Consider the following 14,117-nt stretch of genomic DNA (forward strand, 5'->3'; position numbering starts at 1 on the left):
TTGCAGATATATAGGGCCTGATTCCAAAAGACCTGAGCAGATCAGTAAGCCTGTTTATTGATATGCCTTACAATTAAGAAAGCCATTTACATTGAAAGCAAGTCTTTCGGAATCAGGGCAGACTTACATGGAGAGCAACTCTTTTGGAATCTGGCCCACTTTCTGACACTATTAAAGATGCACTCTGCACATTTCAGAGTTTCATATTTTCAGACATATTGACTAGTTGTAGGAGATGCATTTTGGAGTTCTTTACTGCATTACCTGTTTTAAATTTAAACTCACCATACTTGTAAGTCATATACCAAAACAACAGTTCACACAATCATCTCATATGCTTTACAAGAAGCAAGCAAGTATGCAAACCATTTATAGTTTTAAAGCTCAGCAAATATTAAATCATGTACATAATGCTAACACAGTCACCCATACCTTTAGAAATGATTTCATCATGTTGTATTTTTCATAACAGTCTTATCACATAAACATATACTCAACCTTTGCTTAGCCCTCATTAAGTTAGTCATTGAATATAATGCCCCCATTGGTATGTATCTGTACAGCCACAGTCAATGACTGGAATGCCCACAGAGATACCTTACTAAAAAGATATAAGGCCTGAACAACATGTCCTACATGGACCGACCCAAAGTGCTGTCACTATACTCGGTATCCTACAGACTACTAAGAGGTGACTTCTGTCTGGCATACAAGGCATCCTCTGACCCATTACTAATGGATGTACTGCACATCAACAAGTCAAATTGCATCAGAAATATTCAGTCTAGAGATCTAAACCTCTTCCACAACATCAATAGAAGGGTTGGAGGGACAGGTATATTTTGCAGAGGATACCTCTGCTATGGAACAGCCTCCCCATCAACATAAAACAGAGTTCATCCCTGTTAATTTTCCAGTTTAGATGTATGGAAGGGAAATAGAAAATTTACCCTAAGTCTGCCCCATGTACTACTAATGGACAGATGCAGCTCCCAAATGCTTTATCTCATGCATGGGCCTTTCAAATTATCTGTGGTATGATCCCAGTTATTCTCATTAGGGGTAATATATAATTATCAAGCATGGGATGGGAAGGCCAGTCTATAACCAAATGGGATAGGTTGTTTTGAGAACAAAAAGGAAGACTGAATAGGCTTAAAATGGCCCACAGGGGAGCTAGACTAGTACTTACCTATGAGCCTATATAATACATAGATATTTTTTTTTTTTTGGTTAATACAGCAATTAAGTTTCAAATGTCACATTCTTGTTTAAGTTTCATATATATATATATATATATATATATTTATTTATTTATTATATATATATATATATATATATATATATATATATATATATATATATATATATATCTTAGTATATGTAGGTTTAATGAAAACTGGATAACTACAGATCTGATGTCATATTCATTCATTCCTCAACTAATGTGTCTCAGATCCAACCTCAGATATGACTCAGCTGTTTTCACTAGATTCACAGATTCAACTTTCAAACTCCTTCCTTACCCATAATGCTCCACCAATGTAACGTTCTTCAGATCTTGTTTGCCTCCATATCGCATAGACATGGATCTCCTTCTGCTTAGCCTTTGGATAAATTTTCACTATCTTCCAGTTGAAAGTTTATTCCTTTAAAATTATATATACTTTTCTTTCACTATGTCCCTTATTTTACTATCTGTTAGACACTTCTTTTTCTACGTGTTTATTGTTGGGTACTCCATGAAGTACTATTGTTGGTACTTTTGCCCCTTTCCCTGTAATATTTTCTTTCATACACTCTAGAGGGTATTTCTAGGTACCATTGTTGGTAAATTTTTGCTCTGTACTATATAAAAATGTTTGCTAAAGCTGAGTTTAAACCTCCTTTCTTCTCCATTTGTTGTGGCTTTAATTCCAGGGCTCTTATTGACCCGAAAAAAAATTGGTGCTGAAAGGCCTTCTTCCCACTTCCTGTTTTTCTCTAGCTTCTAGCATTCAACCCCCCTCCAAGATATAAGAAATGGTGAAGCCTTAATCAGCCCTAAAAGGATAAAGACTCTAAGATGAGGTCCCCAGACCATTGTACCACATCAGCTCTGTCCTCCAAGCTTCCTGGAAAAATCTCAAAAAATTCAGGTCCAACACATTCGGATCCTACTACATTGAAACCTAGATCACTTCGGATCTGATTGCCAAAGTTTTCACCAGAGTCGATCCCTTCTCAGTTCCACTCACCTTTTCAAGAAACTCCAAGGAAACATTCCATGCCACCATCTATCAGTTCTTTTCTTAGGTCCTCCAGGAGCTTGTCTGAAGCAGTGGTGGTTAAGATGATGAAAAAGTTCTTTAGAGCTCAGACATTGATGGGGCAATCCCGTCTCCACCTCCCATTGGACCTGTGAGCCTGCCCTCCACTGATCTTATAATCATATTTCCTTCTATCTGTCCAGTTGTTTCTGAGCCCTTGAATCCAAGATCCTTGTTGGTGTCCTCATTGGATCTGAACACGCACCATTCTTTGACTCTGGCCATGTTCCTGAGTTACCCAGCTCTGAAGCTTTAGGAGCATGAGGACTCTCGGACCTGAAGCATTGTTGCCAATTCTGGGAGGTTGGGGCTGACTCTGAAGTTATTGGAGCCATCCCTGCCTCAAGGTGTTATGGTGCTGGACAGGTCAGGTCTGATTCCCTCATTAAGGTGGGGATCTGGGGGAGTTCAGGACTTGTCAACACAAGGGTCTTCAGCTCCAGTGCTACTGGCCTCTGTTTCTCCTAGATTCTCTGCCTTTGACATAGTGAAGAGTGCTTTCTCTCTCTCCCTAGAGAAAATACATCCTTGTCCGTCTCAGATCCTGTTTCTCTTCCACCATCATATTTGATTTCTGAGCCTCTCACCATTATCCCACTGGCACAGCCTGCCCAAACAATCCTGCAGTCAGTCCTTAGGGACTCCCTGCCACTTTTGTTACCCCAGGAGAGCATCACATGTAAGAGGTCCCAAGGAAGACGATGTGTAAAAGGAGACACTTGGATTCCCCTCAGTAATTTTTCACTGAGGACACTGATTTCAGTGAGGGGAAGAGACCCCAAATCTCCAGATGAGGCTGTTTCCTTTGGAGAAATACTGGGACTTTTAAAGCAAAAAGGTGGATGATCTTCTGACCGCCTTTCCCAGGAGGAGTCAGTGTTCTTGGAGGCCTTCAAGTCTGGCCCAGCTACATCTTGGTTAGCCCCTCCAGATGATGAGGTAATAGATCTTGTTTCACACTGGGCATGGAAGGAACTAGATACTGTGGAGCTAGTTCACAATCTACCAGATCGATTTTTAGCACCCCCTAAAGATAGAGCACACTGAAGGAAGGGGGTACCAGTAGATGCCATGGTTGTAGTAGCAGCTACAAGGAAAGAGCTCACAGAACAGGGCACATCTGTCCACCCCCCGAGCAGGGAGTCTATGGCTTTGGACAGATTTGGAAAACATGGCTGTGCCTCAGTGACATTTGGCCTGCAGTCATTCAGTTATTTGGCATGCTTTACCAAGTTGCAAAGAGATTTGACAAAGGAGCTTTCCAAATCTCTTTCTGGGTCCATGTCTGTGGAGGACCAGAATAAGGTTTCTTCACAGTTGGCTACCCTTCAGTATATATTTAATGCATCTATGGGGTTAACTTCCCATGTTGCAGAGGGTACCTCAAGGGTGGCGAGTTTGAGCATAGCCATTAGGAGACATGCCTGGATGCTCTTGTGTGATTTCCAGAGCCATTCAAGTCTTAGTTCATTAATGCTCTGTTTGATGGATCTTTTCCATTTGACCCAAAAGTGAAGGAAATTCTGTCCAGAAGTGAGCAGGAAGGAAAGACCTTGTCTGTGGTTGGGATCTGTTTCTCTACTCCTCAAAGACACTTTTCATGAAATCAGTGAGAAGGTAGGTAAATGTGGTTTTGTAAGTCCCAAGGTCCTTTCCAGGAATCATAAGGACATGGTTCTCCTAGAGGCAGTGGGAGGAACTCAAACAGAAGATGCTGTTCTTGTGGGAGAGTTGGCCCACAAAACCAGGATTTCAGGATACATTCTTGGACAAATCCCATCAGTGCTCCTAAAAGGTTGCCCGGATGCTTTTCTGTGGAGGCAGTTGGGGGTGCTTGTCCATGCACTTAGAAGTCTGGGTATCCATCACAACAAATTCCTGGGTGCAGAGGATCATATCCAGAGGTTATTGCATTACCTTTTTCCCTAATCCCCCCCCCCCATAAATACGAGGAAGACCCCTGATGTTCCATTCAATCAGATAGAGGCAGCAGCTCTGGAATTAAGAAAGCTGCTAGAAAAAAGTCATCCAAGAAGTCCCTCCAGACCAGATAGGATCCAGAATTTATTCAAGATTCTTTTATGTGCCAAAGAAGACAGGGGACTTGAGACCCATCCTGGACCTCAGCAAATTAAATCAGTACATAAGAAATTCAAAGTTCTGGATTATCATGGTTCAGTCCATTTTGCCCCTGTTGCAAAGGATGATTGGATGTGCTCAATAAATTTTCAGGATACAAACTATCACATCAAAATGAACAGGCAGTCCAGAAGATATCTGCTCTTCCAGTTGCGCGACAGTATCAATTCAGAGCGCTACCCTTTGGTCTCACCACAGCCCGCAGTTCACCTATGACTGCTAGGATTCTGGCTGATTCCACATCTAGACAGAAGGCTCCTGACTGCTCTGACTAGGCATTTACTTCTACAAGAAAGGGACTACTTCATTTAGTTGTGTCACCATCTGAACATCACAGTCAACTGCATGTCACCTTTTACTCCTACATCGAAACCAGAGTTCATAGGTGCTCATCTAGACATGGTCAGTCAGATAGTGTCTCTTCCACCATCACATTCCTCTCCTCCAGCGTGACTAGTCTTGCAAGCCTTAGGGTCCATGGCAACAGAGATAAGTGTAGTCCCACTAGCCAGATATCATATGCAGATTCTACAGTGGACCATGTCAGTTCAGTGGTCTGGTCTTCAACAGCCCTTGTGCACCCCAGTCAAGATTACACAAGTCTTCAAGGAACACCTCTTTTGATGGATCCATTCAAATAAATTTTCTCAGGGCTGTCCTTTTGTTTTACCTCTACCAGTAGCCACAGTAACAATGGATGCCTCCCATGCCATCTGGGATGGGAGAGACATTTCTTAGGAAGGACAGTTTAAGGTATGTGGGCCCTGTAATGCCGCTGCACTGGCCCAGTAATCAAGGAGCCTAAACCCTCACCACTAGCACCAGTGAGGGATGTACACATTGGGAGGATGACAAGTATACACACATAGTAAAGTACAGTTTCCCTTAAGAGCACACAGAGATCATAGTCAGTCTGGGGATGGTTGCTCCCTCTTTCTCCAGATCCCCAATAAAACTCCCCAGTGGCACAGCTAAGATCTCAGCTGAGTGGCCAAGCTAAGACATCCAGCACCCTTTCTTTCCAACCATTGCTTCGTGTCCCTGCCCAAGTAGCTGACACACACACACTTTGAGATTTGATTGCTATACAAACACACACACACTCCTGGGGAAGGCTGGCACAAGGATACTAGCTACGCTCCCTTCTCCCAGACTATAAGGTAGTTATCACTGCCACCAGCCAGCTCTTCATCAGCTACTCTAAGGCCCTTACCAAAGGGTCCCCAATCTTACTGTATAATGTTACTATTATCCAAATGGTAAGTGTGACCAAGACTTACAAGGCTATTGGAGTGGCCTGTACAGTATCGCCAAATACATATGTAAGTACTGTAAGGGCTAAAATATTTCTAAACAAACCAGCCACAATTAAAAGGTTTAAATATATTTAATAATAAATAACAAAAGAACAAGACAATACTCAAACAACACACTAACTATAGAGTTCAGAATCACAGGAAATATTTTAAAACAACATTGTAAGACAGTCTCAAATAAATACAGAAAACATCTAAACTAATCTTTACTATATTCCTAGCTATATCTAAAATATACTATGCCTAAATCTTACTGACAGAGCAAGGCAAATGCAGATGAAAAGTGCTGAATGGATGTTTCTAGATCTAAGACAAGATATAAAATGCACAGTCTCTGAGAGAGTTCCCAAATTAATATCAAAACATTACTGCTAAGTCAGCTGGAAGACATCACTCTTTGTCACCTGCCTTCAGTTTCCAGGCTAACAGAAACCAACATCTCTGTGTCAAAAATACTTATCTTTCAGATGTGCAGCTGCTAAGAAGTAAAAGAGCTATAAAAACACAACATTTGAAACCTTGTAATTATTTATGTTTCAAGACAATAGGAAGACCTCTAGCTCTAGACATTGTGTCTGCTTGCTGCATTGAAACTAACTTTTTTTATAGCACATAGTAAAGCCCTTAATTTCAACTTATCTTCTTAAAGTTTTGTAAGTTAACTCTGTGTGTTCCAGCTTCTTCTATTAAAACATACATATGCACAGGTATATAGTTTATACATGTTCTGTTCTTTTCCAGTAGGGTACACTGTGGTTACATTCTTGAAGCTCAGTACATAACAAGAAGTAATGTACTCACCATAATGTTTGATGTATTTAGTCCATCTTGCTTTACATTCTTACCTGAGGGTTCAGAGCCAAACCTCGGCTCCAACTCGGCCATACTCTAGCTCGAAGTCTTGAATTGGCTTGTGGCTAAGGGGTATCCCATCATGCAACAGGTCTGTTCCCCAGATCTTGTTTGCTGAAAGCTCACACACATACAAACTGAGAAGAAGAACAACTCCAACAGAAAGGACTACTGACACCTAGAGACAATACCTCCAGGTCCTCCAGGAGAGGGAAGGAGGGAGGGTTAGTAAGAATGTAAGGCGAGATGGATTACATACATTCTACATTATGGTGAGTACATAACTTCTTGATGTTATGTAGTCCAATTTTACCTTCATTCTTACCTGTGGGACAGCGTCCCTAGCACCTTGATCTTGGGTGGCTCAGTGAAAAATACTCTTGAGCGCAGTGGAACCAATGGAAGATCTGCCTCTAGAGACCAGATCTAATTTGTAGTGACTAATAAAGGTATGAGGCGAAGCCCATGTTGCTGCAGCACAAATGTCATCCTAGCCTGAAACGCAGTTGAGGTAGCCACAGATCGTGTAGAATGAGCCTTCACTTTAAAGGGTAATTCTTTGGCATTGGAAGCATAAATAAATGAGATGCACTCGGGGATCCAATGAGACAAGGTTACCTTAGAAACCGGAACCCCAAGTTTAGTGTCTGAAAAATGAGACAAACATTTGATCTGATTTCCTGAAATCTTTCGTCCTATGTAAATAGAAACACAATTGCCTGTGAACATCCAGCTGATGAAACTTAAAGTCTGCCTTGTTGGAGAATTCAGGAAAAAGCACAGGCAACTCAATGGATTGGTTGATATTGACAACAGAGGCAACCATTGGAACAAAGGAAGGGTTGGTTCTTAAGGAGACCCTATCTTTGTGAAACACCAAATAAGGTGGTCTAATCGATAATGCTTGGAGTTCAGAGACCCGCCTAGCTGAAGTTATGGCTACCAGGAATACTGTCTTCCATGACAGGAATTTAATGTCACACATAGCTGCGGTCTCACAGGGAGTTGAGGTGAGCTTCTGTAGTACAAAATTGAGGTCCCATGGCATCACTAGATCAAACACTGGAGGTCAGAGTAACAATATCCCTTTCATAAAAGCCCTACAAAGCCTATGAGCCATAAGGTTGGGCTCATTAGCAACGTGAAAGGTAGAAATTGTTGCCAATTGCACTTTAATGGTTGCCGCAGCTGAACCTTGACTAAACAGTTGAGAAAGAAATTCCAGTATTTCCGAAATAGGCACTTTATAAGGATCAATATGTCTCTCACGGGCCCAAATAGAAAATCTCTTCCACTTACTGGAATAAATCTTCCTGGTAGAAGGCTTGTGGGAAGATGATAGAATATGGACAACTTCCGTGGAAAAATCATGAAGCCTGACTAAGGATGGAACTGGAGCAGCCAAGCTGTCAACCTGAGGGTCTGGATGGAGGATTGGAACTGTCCTGACATATGAGTCAGGAGATCTGGAACTGGGTCCAGAATCCAGGCCTTTCCATTAGATAGGGTTGAAAGAAGGGAAACCAAATCTGACGAGGCCAGTGTGGGGCAATGAGGATTATTTTGCTCCCCACAGACTGTGCTTTCTGAATGACCTTTGTTATCAGAGGTAACAGAGGAAAGGCATAGAGAAGACCGGAGGGCCAATCATGAGCCAGAGCATCCCTGGGTGTCTCCCCCTCCAGGGGGATTAAGGGTGAAGTAGCTGCTGCATTTGGCATTGAGGGGACTGGCAAATAGATTGCAGCAAGGCTGACCCCCATCTGTGGAATATCTCTTCCACAACATAATTGTTCAGAGACCACTCATGAGGCATTAGGATAGCTCTGTTCAGCCTGTCGGCAATCACAGTGGACTTCCCCAGTATATGCGTTGCAACTAGAAAGCGTTGGGAAGACATTGCCCACTGCCAAACTCGAAGTGCCTCTCTGCAAAGGGGGTATGATTTGGTTCCTCACTGTTTGTTCAGGTACCACACCACCGACATGTTGTCTGAGTGGATTGCAATTGCCCCTAGAGGGAGAGAGCTCTGAAGTGCTTGCAACGCTAATAGCACTGCTCTCATCTCCAAGACACTGATATGCAAATGGGTCTTGTGATCCTGCCATATGCCTTGGACAGCCCTGCCAAGGTAATGCCCCCCCACTCGATTTGGGAGGCATCCGTGGTCACCATGGCAACTGGAGATGATGGGACAAAGGATTTGCCCACGTTGAGATTGCTGGCCTGAAGCCACCAGCTTAGATCCCGCTTGCACATATCCATAATCAGAATAAAATGGGAGAGTGGGAGATGCTGCAGTGACCATTGGGCAAAAACAAGCCACTGAAGAACCCTCATGTGTAGTCTGGCAAGGGGAACTAGCATGATCATGGCAGCCATGGTCCCTAATAACGTGAGGACCACTTTTGCCCTGACCTTCCTCAATGGTAGCAAGGTGTAGACCTTCTGTTGTAGAGCCTGAATTCTCTCTTCTGGTAAGAAGGCCCTCATGAGCACCGTATCTAGTTCAGTGCCGATAAAAGTGACACGTTGCGAGGGCAGCAAGGCAGATTTGTTTTCCAATTTAGAGTCATTCCTAACCATTGGCACAGTGTAATGGTGGCGTCCCTGGTCTGTAACAGTAGATGCCTGGTGGTGGCAGAAAGAAGCCAGTCATCCAGGTACAGAAACACTTGGAATCCCTGACGTCTCAAGTGAGCCGTTACCACTGCCATGCATTTGGTGAACACCCTGGGGGCTGTGGGGAGACCAAAGGGCAGAGCGCGAAACTGAAAATGACTGGCTCCCAGCCGGAAGCATAAATGACTTCTTGATGCCCTGTCCATCTTGATATGGTAGTAAGCATCTTTGAGGTCGATGGAGCACATCCACACATCTTTCCCTAACAGAGGGAGTATTGACTGTAAGGTGACCATGTGGAACTTGGACTTTTGTACATGAAGGTTCAATCGGCTGAGATCCAAGATGGGTCTCAGGTCCCCTGTTCTTTTCGGCACCAAAAAGAATCTGGAGTAAGTCCCTAATCCTACTTGGTCTGTGGGGACAGGCTGGATGGCTCCCTTGAAAGCAACTTTTTTATTTCTAAAGTTGTAGAATCCCTGTGACTGGGTAGAACATCTGGGATTCTCTTGGATGGCAGGGGAGGAGAAGAGAAGGGGATATGATAACCTCTGGAAATTATCTTTAATATCCACTTGTCTTGGGTGACTTCTTGCCAGGCTTCTGGGTATAAAGAAATGCGACCCCTGACTGGCTCCAGAGACGCACAGTCGGGCCTCCCATCAGGAGCACTGGTAGGGAGAACCATGAAAGGAATCACGGTCCCCCTGGTTACATGGGCCTCCTCTGCCTCTACGGCAGCATCTGCCTGAATCCCCCCCTTCCCTGACTCCGGAGGGGGAATCATTTTGTGAGCCCTGAAAAAACCTCTGCGACTTCCTGAACCACATTTTTCCACCCTTCTGGTCGTTGGGTTAAGGTCTAGAAGGCATGGAAAAATGGACTCCCACGGCAGACAGGTTTTTTCCTTCCTGCTCGCACCTAGTGAGAGTGTCCTTCACCTTGGTTCTGAACAACGATGAACCATCAAATGGAACATTGGTGAACATAGACTTGAAGGCCTCTGCAAAATTGCACAGGTGTATCCAGGAGTGTCTGCTGCATATGAGATCAGCCTCATGGAGGAGTTGGTAAGGGAATTTAGGGTAGACATCTGTGCATTGACCTTCTGTGCCACGGCATCAGAAATGTTACCCTGTAGAGAATCTCCTAGCTCTTTTAGAAGATCTCTCTGGAGCCTCATAAAATGCATCAAGTAGTTCAGTGACTGCAGTGTAAAGGCCACTGAGGTAAACACATGCTTCCTATACCTGTCCATAGCCCGGAACTCCTTGTTAGGTGGATGGATGGTAGACAAATTTTCAGCAAGTTCCTTCTTGGTGGCCACTGCCACCACCATGGCATCTACTGGAACACTTTTAAATAGATACTCCTTGTCAGAGGGGGCAGACAAAAACTTATTGGGTCTCCTTGGGACCGGTTCCACAGTGTCAGGAGTTTCCCACACCTTTCGACAGACAAGATCTAATAGCTCACCAAAAGGAGGAAAAACCCAAGAGGCGGAGGGTTGAGACCCGGAAGCCTTCAGGAACACTGACTCCTCATCAGAAGGGGATTTGGATGGCCAGCCACCCCTCTGCTTCAAAATCTCCAGGATATCTGAAAAAGAGATATCTTCAGAAGATGACTTGGAGGACCCCTCTGACTCCTCATGGTCGGTATCTGACGTGAGAGACTCATCCGGGGAGTCAAGGTGTTTTCTCTTACACAATCTCTTTCTGGTGGGCTCCTCAAGCAAAAACTCTGGGGAGACGTCAGAAAGTTGGGGACCACTCATGGAGGAATCCTAAGGCGTAGGGTCTCTGCTGCCCATGGATAGAGCGTGATCTGAAACTTACACCAGTGCTGGAGGGGGCAGAGTATCAGTGCCATAAGGTGCAGCTGACGACTTGGCCAGCACACTTCTCATAACCTCGAAGGCTGATCCCCCTGGCTCCGAAGGCTGACTAACTGAAGATGAAACAGTAGTAGCCCTTGGCACTGAGGAGATGAGGTCCGAAGCTGATGTCAGGTCCAAGCTCACTCGGGCCGAAGCACCGAGAGGAAGGCTCGGAACTGATGAAGATTGATCCGAGACCTCCCCCTCAGGTCCGACCGGAGAACTGTGAATGCTCAACCCCATGGATGGAGCCCACAAGGTTGGAGCAGAAATCGGAACCTAGAGGACAGGTGAAGCTACTGGAACCAACCTAACAGCACCTGACAGCACCGACAACTCTGGCTTCGAAGGCCGAGAAAGGCTCGGAGGAGGAACAACAAAAGATGAAGAGGCCATAAGCCCCAGAGGCGACTGGGTCGGAGCCAAAATCAATTTAGCCAACACCGATGACTGAAGCAGTTTCTTCACCACCCTATCAACATTCTCATCGGAAAGGGTCCTGGAAGACCTGGAAGATAAAGTAGGAGATCTGGATCTCCCTACAGAAGGGGACTTGCATGAAGGAGAACCCAGTCGGAAAACTGGAGACCAGTTCTGAATCAAAATATCCGTGACCGGCTCCGAAAGGCTGGGAGCCGATACGGACTTAGTTAAGAGATTACCTTCTTTCAGCACCGAGGGCAGTGGCACTGAAGAAGGAGAAGCTGTTCTAGCAACTTTCTCTGGCAGCTCCGAAGAAACAGATGGAGCTGGAGAGCGCTTCTTGGAAGTCTTTTTGGCCTTTTTGGCTGGAGAGGATAATGCACTGGAAGACTTAGCCAAGTTTTCCTCAAAGGAGTGTTTAAGCAGTCCTTTCAAAATGAGCTTGTTCTTCCTCTCCTGTAGCACACGGGGACTGAAGGAATGACAAAACAAGCAGGACTCTTGGAGGTGAATAGCCCCCAAACAGTACACGCACACAGAGTGCCCATCAATTAGACATTTTATTGCTATAGTCAACACACTTTTTAAAGCCTGAATGCCTGTGTTCCTTAGGATCCTTGGACATGCTGAAAGGAACAAATTAGTACGTACATGCACTAGACCCAACTAACAAGAAACAGAGCCTCTGACTCAAACGGCCTAGAAACCGGTGGGAAAACAACTGGGAGGACTAGGTCCTCTAACTTAAATGGGCCTAGCCTGGGGAAATAAAGGCAGGAAAGCACCACTAGCCAGACACAGCACTCAACACTAACAGAATGGAGCACCAAACCAAAGACCACACAGAAACAATGAGGAGGACTAGGTCCTCTAACTTAAACGGGCCTAGCCAGTGGGGAAAGGAAATGAATGGGATACTCAAACAACCAGACAAGGGCACAAAAAACAGCCAAAGAAACAAATACAGGCAGTAAAACACCACTACCACACACAGAGCTGTGAAAATAGCTTTTTTGAGCAGAAAATATCAACAGTTTATAAAAATTTTATAACAATATACTTAGCCACGGCCAAAAGCGAGACCACGTCTGAGCTTAACAAGCGGCAAATGGGATCTGGGGAATAGACCTGTTGCATGATGGGATACCTCTTAGCCACTAGCCTGTTGAAGACTTTGAGCTAGAGTATGGCCGAGTCAGAGCCAAGGTTCGGCTCTGAACCCATGGGTAAGAATGAAGATGAGACTGGACTACATAACATCATACAGTTCTGTATAAATCATAGCAATATTCACAAATAACTTTTATTTTCAAAATTCCAGCTAGCTGAGCTGGCAGTGTCACAGTCCACACAAGAGGCCAATTTACATATCAGTCTCCTGGAGATGACAGCTGTCCTTCTAGTTTTGCAGGCCTTTCAAGATACTCTCCGCTCTGGGATGATTGAAATCCAATCAGACAATATGTCTATGGTCTGGTACATCAAGTAATAGGGGGAACCAGGTCTTATCCTCTTTGTCGTGAGGCAATGAAAGAGTAGCTGATCTGTACCAGTCACTTTCTCATTGCAATGCATATATTGAGGAAGTCAAATGTGCTTGCAGACAAACTAAGCAGGTCCATTCTGATGCCTCAGGGGTGGTCTCTCAATGTCAAAGTGGCAGTAAGAATTTTCCATCGAGGGGGACAACCATGTTGAGATCTCTTTGCTTCCCCCCTCAACAAGTGCAACAGGTGCCTTACAATAAGCCCTCCTCAAGGGGGAGTCTCTGAGAGATACTGTAGTTCACAATTGGCCCCCTGCTCTCCTCTATGCTTATACCCCCTACCCATACTCTCCAAGTTTCTGCAGAAAGCCTACCAGTTAAAAAGCTCAGCAATCCTCATTGCACCCTTTTGGCCTCATCAAATTTAGTTTCCCTTTCTGTGGCCATATTTTCTGAATCCGTCCTGGATAATAGATCCCTAGTCCAGATATCCTGTCTCATCCAATGGGGTAGTTCGTCCGGACATGACAGACCTCAAGTTAATTGCCTAGTTTCTCCAGTTCCAGTGATGGTGAAGCAGCCAAGGGTTTCCTCCCCAGTCCAATATATCCTCTTGTCATCTTAAAAGCCTTCTACTAGGAAGGTTTACAGAAGTAAATGGAAGACATTTCCTATTTGGGCCCTCCAGAGAAACTTGTATCCTTTTTCTGCCTCACACTCCACATTCCTAGATTTTTGGGCCTACCTCTTCAAAGAGGGGCCTAGCTTCTCTACTATCAAAGTCCAGCTGGCTGCCATTTCTAATTTTCTTTCTGGTGAAAATCACACTTCTCTGGCTTCTTCTAAGTTGTGCAAAACCTTTCTAAAATCCACCTTTTTTACTTAGGCCCTAGTCAAGAACCCTAGTCCTCCTTGGGACTTATCTATTGTACTTCAAACTTTGACCCAAAGTGAGTTTGAACCTTCTGCCAAATCAGACTTAAATATTTTTGTCCTGGAAGACCTTTTTCCTAGTTGCCCTTGCATTAGCTTGATGAGTATCTGAGCTCCAGGTCTTTTCATCCAAGTCTCCTTACCTGATTTTTCATAAA

General features: G+C 44.3%; 1 protein-coding gene across 32 annotated transcripts in view; it reads left to right on the forward strand.

Moving 5' to 3' along the window:
- The window catches only part of KCNMA1 (potassium calcium-activated channel subfamily M alpha 1), a 4,085,072-nt gene that overhangs the window by 1,314,985 nt on the left and 2,755,970 nt on the right, over positions 1–14,117 (forward strand). The window lies entirely within an intron of this gene.

The sequence above is a fragment of the Protopterus annectens genome, chromosome 14.part0 (assembly GCF_019279795.1).
Source record: "Protopterus annectens isolate FY-2018-M chromosome 14.part0, PAN1.0, whole genome shotgun sequence".
NCBI lineage: Eukaryota > Metazoa > Chordata > Ceratodontiformes > Protopteridae > Protopterus > Protopterus annectens.